The 9,074-nt window shown below is 36.8% G+C and overlaps 1 pseudogene; it reads left to right on the top strand.

Annotated features, from left to right (window-relative positions):
• Nucleotides 1-4,147: 4,147 nt before the first annotated feature.
• LOC107546262 (pre-mRNA-splicing factor SPF27 pseudogene) lies at nucleotides 4,148-5,125 on the top strand (annotated as a pseudogene).
• The last annotated feature ends 3,949 nt before the right edge of the window (nucleotides 5,126-9,074 follow it).

Here is a 9,074-nt window from a genome sequence, read left to right as displayed (position 1 = left end):
TTTGGGTGTTTTAACATCTGGGAACATCAAGTTAGGTGTTCAAAACAGGCCTACAGCGCCTTCTTTACAAAGTTGCTACCTGAAGTAAATATGGATGTGACAGTGCCCAACACAACAGAAGTGCTCACTTCACAGTGTGTTAAGTAAAATTTAAGTGTAAATTTAAAAAGGAAAAAGGAAAAAGGAAAAGAGTACTGTATAAGGCATACAATGATTTATCTAATCTTAAGAAATTAATAATGTGGTATTAAAATATACAGTGAAAATAATTGATTTTTACATACTTATGGAGTCATAATGTTAATTTAATATAACTATATAAATATGATATAGCAAACTCCTTCTAACCCTGTTATATGTAGTTCAAATATAATTTTATATAGAACATTAACTTGAAGCTGCCTATGGGGCACATCCCTACTCTTGTTTCCTTCCCTATTCCAACAATCAACCAGAACCGCAGCTTTCCCATCTACTTTCAGGGTTTTTGCATACATGTGCCACCACAAAAGGTAAATTATTGCAAGTATAATTCTAAGGGCTACCTTTTTTTGGTGTTCAACATTCTGTACTTGTGATCCTTACATATACACATAGATCTAGTTCATTTTTTTAAAAAGCTAAATAGGATTCTGTCACATAAATATAACCTATTTTCTTTCTTTTTTACTTTCTTCCTTTCTTTTACTGGGTGCTTAAGTTCCTTTAAGTTTGCTGTTTTAAAATAAACAATGTTTTTAGTGCGGATCCTTATACATATCTGCCTGTGCACATCTGCAAGAATATTAGCAGGCTTTATATCCAGAAGTGCAATTTCTGGGGAGTTGCCACATTTTTAAATTAATAGGTATCTTAGAGGTGTTCTTAGTCTATGAATTCATTTTTCTGAGGCACAATTAAACCAATAAGCAGGAAGGAAAGTAAATTTCCAGCCTACTGGATCTTATTTCTGTGCTCTTGACACTGTGTCACTGATCTTTATCCACCTATGTCTTTTATTTGCTACAGAGGTGCTTGTGCACATATTCTCAATATGACCCATGAAGGTGCCCCCTCTTATATCTAACTGAATGACACCATGGTGTCACTGACTAGGCATTGGCATGAGGTTGCAAGGACATAGGCCTGGGAATCAGGAGACTTCAGCTGTGCTATTAGTGTTCAACACTCTGGTCACTGCACAACTCACATGACTTTCCTTTCTCCACCCCTCCTTGGACTTTCTTTGGCCCAACAAACTTCCCATTCAGCATCTCTAGATGGCTATCTCCCAGGTATGTCAGGGTTAGTGTGTCCAGAACTGAACTCTTCTTCTAGCCTAACCCCTCCCGCCTTCCCCCAGCCTTTCTACCTCAATAAATAGCATCTCAATAAGAAACGCCCAACAGCTCAAGACTAGAACCTGAGAGTAATTCTTTATGACACATCCTCCCTCCCTCCCAACATAAAGCATTATCCCAAATCACACACGCTCTGCTATCACGGCTTGCTTATTCTGAGCCTGAGTACCTGGTCCAACACTGTCATTTTCTAATTATGTTTTCTTCCTCCCTCTCTACACTATTCTCTGCATAGTAGTTAGAATTTGTTTCAAAATGTAAACTGGATCATAATGCCACTTGAATTAAGCCCATGAAAGTCTCCTTATTGCTCTTAGAATAAAATTAAAATTTCTGACCAAGGTCTATCTAGTCTCATCTTGGGCCACTCTCCCATCATTGGCCATGCTCCTAATACACTGGAATTTTTCGTACCTAATAGATAGTCAATAAATATTTATTGTTTTTCTACATGTGTAATTACATGATTTATAAAGTCTATCACTGCTCTGAATTTTGTAATTTTTGCCTTTGCTATACCCAATTTTACCCAATTCCATCTTAGGGCAAAGTTTTCAAAATGTAAGCCATATGTCAAAATAAGTCAAGTATAAATCCAGTTTTGTTTTATAACTTCCTAAATAATTCAAACCAAAATATGTATGCTTTTCGAAAGGAGATGGAAGAATCACCAAAGTGCAGTTAGTAATTTTTCAACCAACTTTCAATTTACTTTAGCGCTGAGGTCTAACTAAGAATAATATAAAATGTAACCCTATTATATTCTATGCTAGCCAGAGAAACTTGAGAGAACTCACCTCTACAGTTCCAAATATTACTGCCTTATATTATGCTATCAGCGGAAAAACTGCCTTTCCTTCTTATATCCATCCCACTCCACAGCCGGAGCGCTGAGCCCTGTTAGAGCCTGCTTCCTGAACAAATGTTATCCTGCATTTATTCCATTTTTTTCCCCTCAGCCTTCTCTTCCTTGCCCATTTACCAGTTCCATCTCCTATGCTGTCAAAAAAGCATGAGTGTCCCATTTTAAAAAGGTTTGTTTTAAATCTTCAGATCTATTACTGGATCTGGTCACTCAACCCAACCTCCCTGATATTTCTTTTCAGCTGCTTTACACTGCTCCTGTCACTTCCGTTAGATGAACCTCCCCAAAATGCCATTTTCATTATTCCACTTCCCTGATTTCAAACTACACTGGTACCATATCACTTATTGATCAAGTTTAAGATTCTACATCTCCATTAATTAGCCTTAACTTGCACTGTGATTCCTCAAACTGAAGCCATCTGCCTTATTCTCCCAACAACTCTTGTCATTTCAGCTCTCTTAAGTTATTTACGTCTCTCTTCCAGGTGAGAAAGGCCTGCCTACTTCTCCCTGAGAAAAAATCCATCTCCATCCAGTCATTAAGTTCCAGCTAGCTAAGGGAAGTTCTCATAGAGTTGACTCTTCTAGTCTAACCATTCTTCTCTGTCTAAACTTCTATAGCAATTTTAGTTAGGAAGCAATATGAGAAAAGATATATTTTTAGTTACATGAGCGAACATTAAACTTCTGGTTCATCTGTGCTTTTTGGCATTCTTCAAAACTCAGTAAATAGATGACTATGTTCAGCTCCATTCACAATTAAGCCTGAACTACATGGAATCAGTTAAGGTAAATCCTTAAGCAGCACTAAGTTTATGTCATATACAAACTATTCTCTTTATATATTTAATTATTCTATACTCTTACTATTTTAATGCCTAAGTACTTTCTTCACACCAGCTTTATGTATAAATTAGGTATAATTGCAAGATTTCATAAGAGACATACTACTTCTATAATAAGCCTATTTCCAGAGGTCTATATAGCCCTTGTCAGAGAGCCTTTGAAAACACACGTCTGCAGAAATTAAAGAAATTGTAAAGCTATAGAAAGTGCATGGAAAAAATATTGAATTTTCTTTCATTCTAAATAAAGTTTTCTCTGACAACTTTTTTTTTTTATTATTTTGTACCTAGCTACTTTATATATTAACAATATATAATGGCAGTAAAGGATTATTATGCTCCTGCCTCATGATTCTTTAAGTTCAAACTTACAGTGTAATACTGATATAGGAAAAATGGGAAGCACAGATATTTTAGAGTATTAATAGATTACAGAAGAATGTTAATTTAGAATGTGTTTTCTAAAAAATGCCAAGAATGATCTCACCCATCCAGAGAACACATTAATCTATAACATTTGTAAAGTAGAAATACATTAAATGCAGGACATGTATTCAACAATATTAATCTTATGTGATGCTTTTTAACAATTGTAAGAAGTATAAAATTTAACAATTTGAAAACAATTCTGTTTTCCCTACTAGAATATAAAGTCTCTGAAGTTAGTGGCCATGCCTGTGTTACCTACTATTGCATCCTATCATCCAGATCCAGGCTGCCAATTCCGGAGTCACTAGCCACACGTGGCCATCACACACTTGAAATGTAGCCAGTCCAAACTGATTTGTACTGTAAGTGAAATACACACTGATTTTTAAAAAATTTATCTTTATTGTTGAAAGTATTACAGGTGTCCCATTTTCCCCCCCAGTTGACCCCCTCCACCTCGCTCCCACCCCCTCCCCAGGCCTTCACCCTGTCATTGTCTGTGTCCATGGGCTATGCATACATGAATTTTGAATGATTAGAAAATTATAGCCTCTAATTTTATGTTGAAATACTACTATTATACATGCATTGTGTCAAATAAAATTTACAAAAGTGAAATTTACCTGTGACTCTTCTACTTTCCTTAGTACGCAAACCACACTTAAAATGCACAGGCAGGCGTAACGCAAAGAGCCTGAGCCTGCGCAGGCTCGGAAACCCAGTGAACCCCAGCGTGGTGAGCGAGAAGCTGCTGCTGGGCTGGGGGAGGAGGGAACTGGCAGATACCGACCCACTAAGAACTGCCTGAGCACCCCAACGGCCCAGATGATTCTGCATTGGGAACTGACATAATGAGAATTGGATTTGAAAGACTGGCTGCTTGACAACCAATTGAATTGCTTAGTATAAAAGGATCTGGACTTTGGCCCCTTCCTCAGGTCAGAAAATTGACATTACTGCATGGCAAGAATGTGTAAACAACTCTATGGCCCAGTTAGAGCATCAAGTGGTTTGAATTGAGAATCTGGAACTAATGTCACAGTGTGGATGCAATGCCTGGAAAGAGTATAATGACAATCTCGTTCACGTGATTGAACATGCACAGAAGGAGCTCCAGAAGTTGAGGGAACATATTCAAGATTTAAAGTGGCAGCAAAAAAAACATACAACTCACAGCTGGATCAAAATAAAGAGGAATGGAGTCAAATTGGGTATCCTTGGTCAGTAAGAATCATGAGATTGAAAGGACTCTTGTGCAATTAGAAAATAAAGTCTTTCGAATTAAGCAGCAACACGGAGAAGCCAACAAAGAAAACATCCAACAAGAATTCTGAAAAGACCAATTAATTAGAAGGGAAGATAGTTGGCTTTTCACAGAAGATCAAGCACCTGAACCATCGATGAAGGACAACAGAATCCTGCAGAAGTCATCAGTGGTTAAGTGTTTAGAAAGTGGGCTGTTATATCCTGTTTGTACATTAGCAAAATAAATAATTACAACTTGGTGGGAAAAAATTAAAATAGAATAAAATTACACATGTGACCTACATTATATTTCTGTTGAACAGTGCTGATCTAGATCATAGTAAATACATTGTAGACTTTCAATTAAGTCCCTCATGTAAATAAGTGATCATACTCCAAAATAAGTTAAAATAGCTGGGTTTGAAATGATTACTTATTGTCAGTTTATAATATTAGCCATTTAAAACCATATTTTTTAAAATTCTAGAAAAATTTTTTGAGATGTAATTTTCTCTTCTACGTCCAAAAAAGCTAACCTTTTTCAATATCCTACTATCATTCACATTATTTATAAAATGCAGCACAAATAAATTTTAGTTTTTTCATGGGCTGTCCACATGACACATGAAAACAAAACTTTTAAAAGAAAATCAGTATTTCCAATTTTTCACATAAACAAAATGATATATTTCATATTATATTTAAAACTATATTACTATTTCCTTTGACTTGACTGAATGTTTTGACATTGTTAATCTTTTTGATGATATCTACTATCATAGTTACAAAATCTGTTTTACCACTATGCTCTGAAATAAAGATATATGCCAAAAACCCCCAGCAAGGATGCCCTGCCTCTACTCTGTTTCACAGATGCCTTGCTCACTGACACACAAGTTTTATTATCAAGAATCAGCCTATGCATCTAAGTTAGTACTTATAGGCAAGACCAAAGGTCTCTTGAGTTAACTATAAAAATTTAATAAAGTTTGGGAATGTCCAGTTGAAATACAATTAAATTAAGAATTACAGTTAGAGCATGTTTTTTCAGAGCAACATATTGCCATCTGCTTCTCCTCTACCTGCAGCATCTGTGCTCTATAAAATTGAGATATTAATCTTAATGACAAGAAATGATCACGAATCCTGACAGAATACAAAAGCAAGATGAGTTTTTCAGCGGCACAAGGAAACACAGAACTTTTAAGCAGCAGTTTTTTCTTCCAGAAAATTTTAGAACTGGCCTATGAAATCCAGCCCAGCCCTCTTCTTTTACAAATGAACCAACAGATGCCCTGAGAGGTTAAGTGGCTGTTCGTTGTACAGAGTGAGATCACTGTGCTCCTCAACCAGTTTTCTTTCCACTATAGCACACTCCTTCACTCTGAATTAATTTCATAAGACACATCCATACTGACACTGACTGAACTGGATTTCAAACAGCCATCAAACTTGCTTCAGCTGGCATATAAGAGAAATAATCAGTAGGAAAGAGCAAAATTGCTTAAATTCAAGAGCTCAGTAAAATAAATTGTTGCAGCTAGAAATATTAACAAATCACCTTTTTAGCATGACAGCTGCCAAGGATATCATTGTAGATTTTATATTTCTGTGTTTGCATTTTCCTTCTGTATTTGTGAATATATTTGTCCTAATTAGAAATTGAAATCATATGACAATGAGTCATCTCCAATCCTCATACTTTTCCTCCTCTAAATGTCTTAGAATCATTATTTCTATCAATTGTACGTCATATGGCTATCTTATATGATTTTTTGTAATTTAGACATTCACCTTTAAGTCGTGATTGCAAGTGTTTCGAGAACAGCAATTATGCTTTATAAATCATTATGTTCTAATAAATTTTCATCAGGGGCCTAATACTCAGTGGGATGTTGTCTACACATTAGATAATCAATAGAGGCAAGTTGACTAGCTGTTATGGGTTGTCTCCCTTCACTGAGTTTTTGATAGGGAGGTTAATATGTTCCAGATGTTGAAGGAAAGATGTGTTGAAGGGATTGGCAATTGGGATTGGCAATACTTATTGTTAATTCTGTGTTATAGGAACTCTTGACCAAATACAGACATGAGGGGGCAGGTTATACGGATCTCAGCACCTGAATTCTATGTTTAAACAAACTCTGTGGCCTGGCATCTCTGCACAATTTTTTCGGGATTATAGGTCATAGCACTTTACAGACAATGTCATATTTACCTTTATAGTATCCTCTGATTGCTGAGAAGGGGCTAATGCTTTGCCCATTTCCCTCTATTGCCACAGGGAAAAATTTAAGCAAAGAGAGTCTGAATCATTTATACAGAGCTGCACCATAAGGCCATGAAAGAGGCAGGTGCAGGTCTCAGATGGTTGTCTAAGTCCAAATTCCACGCTCTATCTGCTAGATAATCCTGCTTTCCCTCTCAATCGAGTATTTCCCTAGATAGTTCTTGAAACACTTATAGCAGAAGCCTGCAGAGTGACTGTTATAGAAGTTTGTGGAAAACTTCCAGGCATCTAAAAATGTAAGAAATGGTCCACATTTCCCTTTCGGTATTCACATTTCAGAAGTGATGTGTGTGGTTTTTTTTCCTCCCCTCAAATATTCAAAAGTTTGATCTAAGGCAAAAGTTTTACTATTCCTCCCTAAACTGGAGGAATGAAAACACCCATGAATTTTCATCAGCTTGCTATAGGCAGAAATTTGCCAGTTTGCAGGAAAATGGCTTAAAAATCAAGCTGAGATGAAATACTTGAACTTCTTGTGTGAACTATGAAAGTAATATTTTTCTTTATCAGCTGATATGAAGGTTTGCACAACCCTCCTTTACTTTGGTATAAAAATGACTTTTTTCTGTCTAAAACATCACAAAACTGGATTCTTCAGAACACACTCGTAAAAGGGTTCTCATCCCCTTAGCTTTGCCATATGCCATCATTTCCCTTTTACTCTTTATTCCCATAGTTAACAGAAATTCCCTGTAACTAAGTTCCTTTACCCCCACTGTGAGGAACACTTATGGGAGGAGTGGGAAACGAGCTAAAACTGGGGAACTTCTTTCTCAGGGTATCAAAAATCTGCAAAGGCCAGACACTTGCCTCCTACCTGATGACAAACTGTGATCATATTAAACTCAGAGCCCTGGGTTTCACTCTGAAACATACAGGCTGCACCTGCATTTTCCTGAATCGTCGCCATGTGACAACAGTGCTCTTTTAGGCCACTACAGGCAAAGCCGCTTAGGCAGTGATGTGCTTCTCCCACAAATAAGACGAGAAGGATTCATTTGATGAGACCTCACCCTACGTATTTCTTTGTCACACTCAACTGGTAAGTCAGTTTTACCTTTATTGCCTGCATCTAATCAAACCCATTTCTCAAAGATATTTTTCATTTCAGATCAACAAATATTTCTGGAGGCATCAATCACCTGAAAGCTGCTGGAATAGATGCTATAAAATATTTATGCAGATGATGGCATTAGTGATGTAGGCATGAATTTATAAATCCATACAATCACAGGCATCTATCTGTTCAAGAAAATATTTAGCATTCTATGTGCTTCCTGTGTGATAATACTTTCACTAATATGCTCCTGTAAACCATTCTGTGAACTTCCTTAATCATTAGAATTTGAACTCAATGAAAAGGCTAAACAAAGGGGACACAGCAGAATGTTGAAGCAAGTGGAGATCTTGACTCTCATTATTTTTGCCTCACCTATCTCTCTCCTTCCCTTTCTAATATAGACCCTTCTTCAGCAGTATTCTATTGCCAATGGGCATGTGTTTTGAGTTGCTTCTCTTAGTAATTGTGGGGAACTTGTACATATTCCCATTCTCCTGTTGTCTAATCCTTCCTGTTTATATTACGTAAAAAAGAACTGAAAGGTTGCTGGACGGATGAAGAGTAAATCCAGGTTATCATTAGCGAATGAAGGAAAGTCAGTTCATCTTTACCAGAAATAAGAAATACTCATGGCCTTATTAGTATTAAAAAGCAGTCTAGATTTAGGATACTGTTTACTTAAACTTTATAAATTGACCTTGTTTCCATTCAACACCAGTGTGCCCTGCACGTTTTCTTAGAAGTGTATGCTAAGGCAGCATTAAATTGGCAGGAGATTTATTGCAGAAATGCCTGTGAGGAAGGAAACTAGGAGGGTCTTAGAGAGCCCGCAGATCAAGATGACTTCTAAAAAGGAGAAAAAAAGTAAAGATTGATTGGAAGAAGATAGGCCTATGAAAGTTTGGCAAGGTCAACGGCCAATGTGAAGGACTGAGTCAAAGTGGCCCATCGTAGTAGTTCCCCATCTTCCATGAATGACCTACCCTGCAGCCAACACG

The sequence above is a fragment of the Miniopterus natalensis genome, chromosome 3 (genome assembly GCF_054644295.1).
Source record: "Miniopterus natalensis isolate mMinNat1 chromosome 3, mMinNat1.hap1, whole genome shotgun sequence".
Lineage (NCBI taxonomy): Eukaryota > Metazoa > Chordata > Mammalia > Chiroptera > Miniopteridae > Miniopterus > Miniopterus natalensis.
This window is presented reverse-complemented; position numbering and strand designations above follow the sequence as displayed.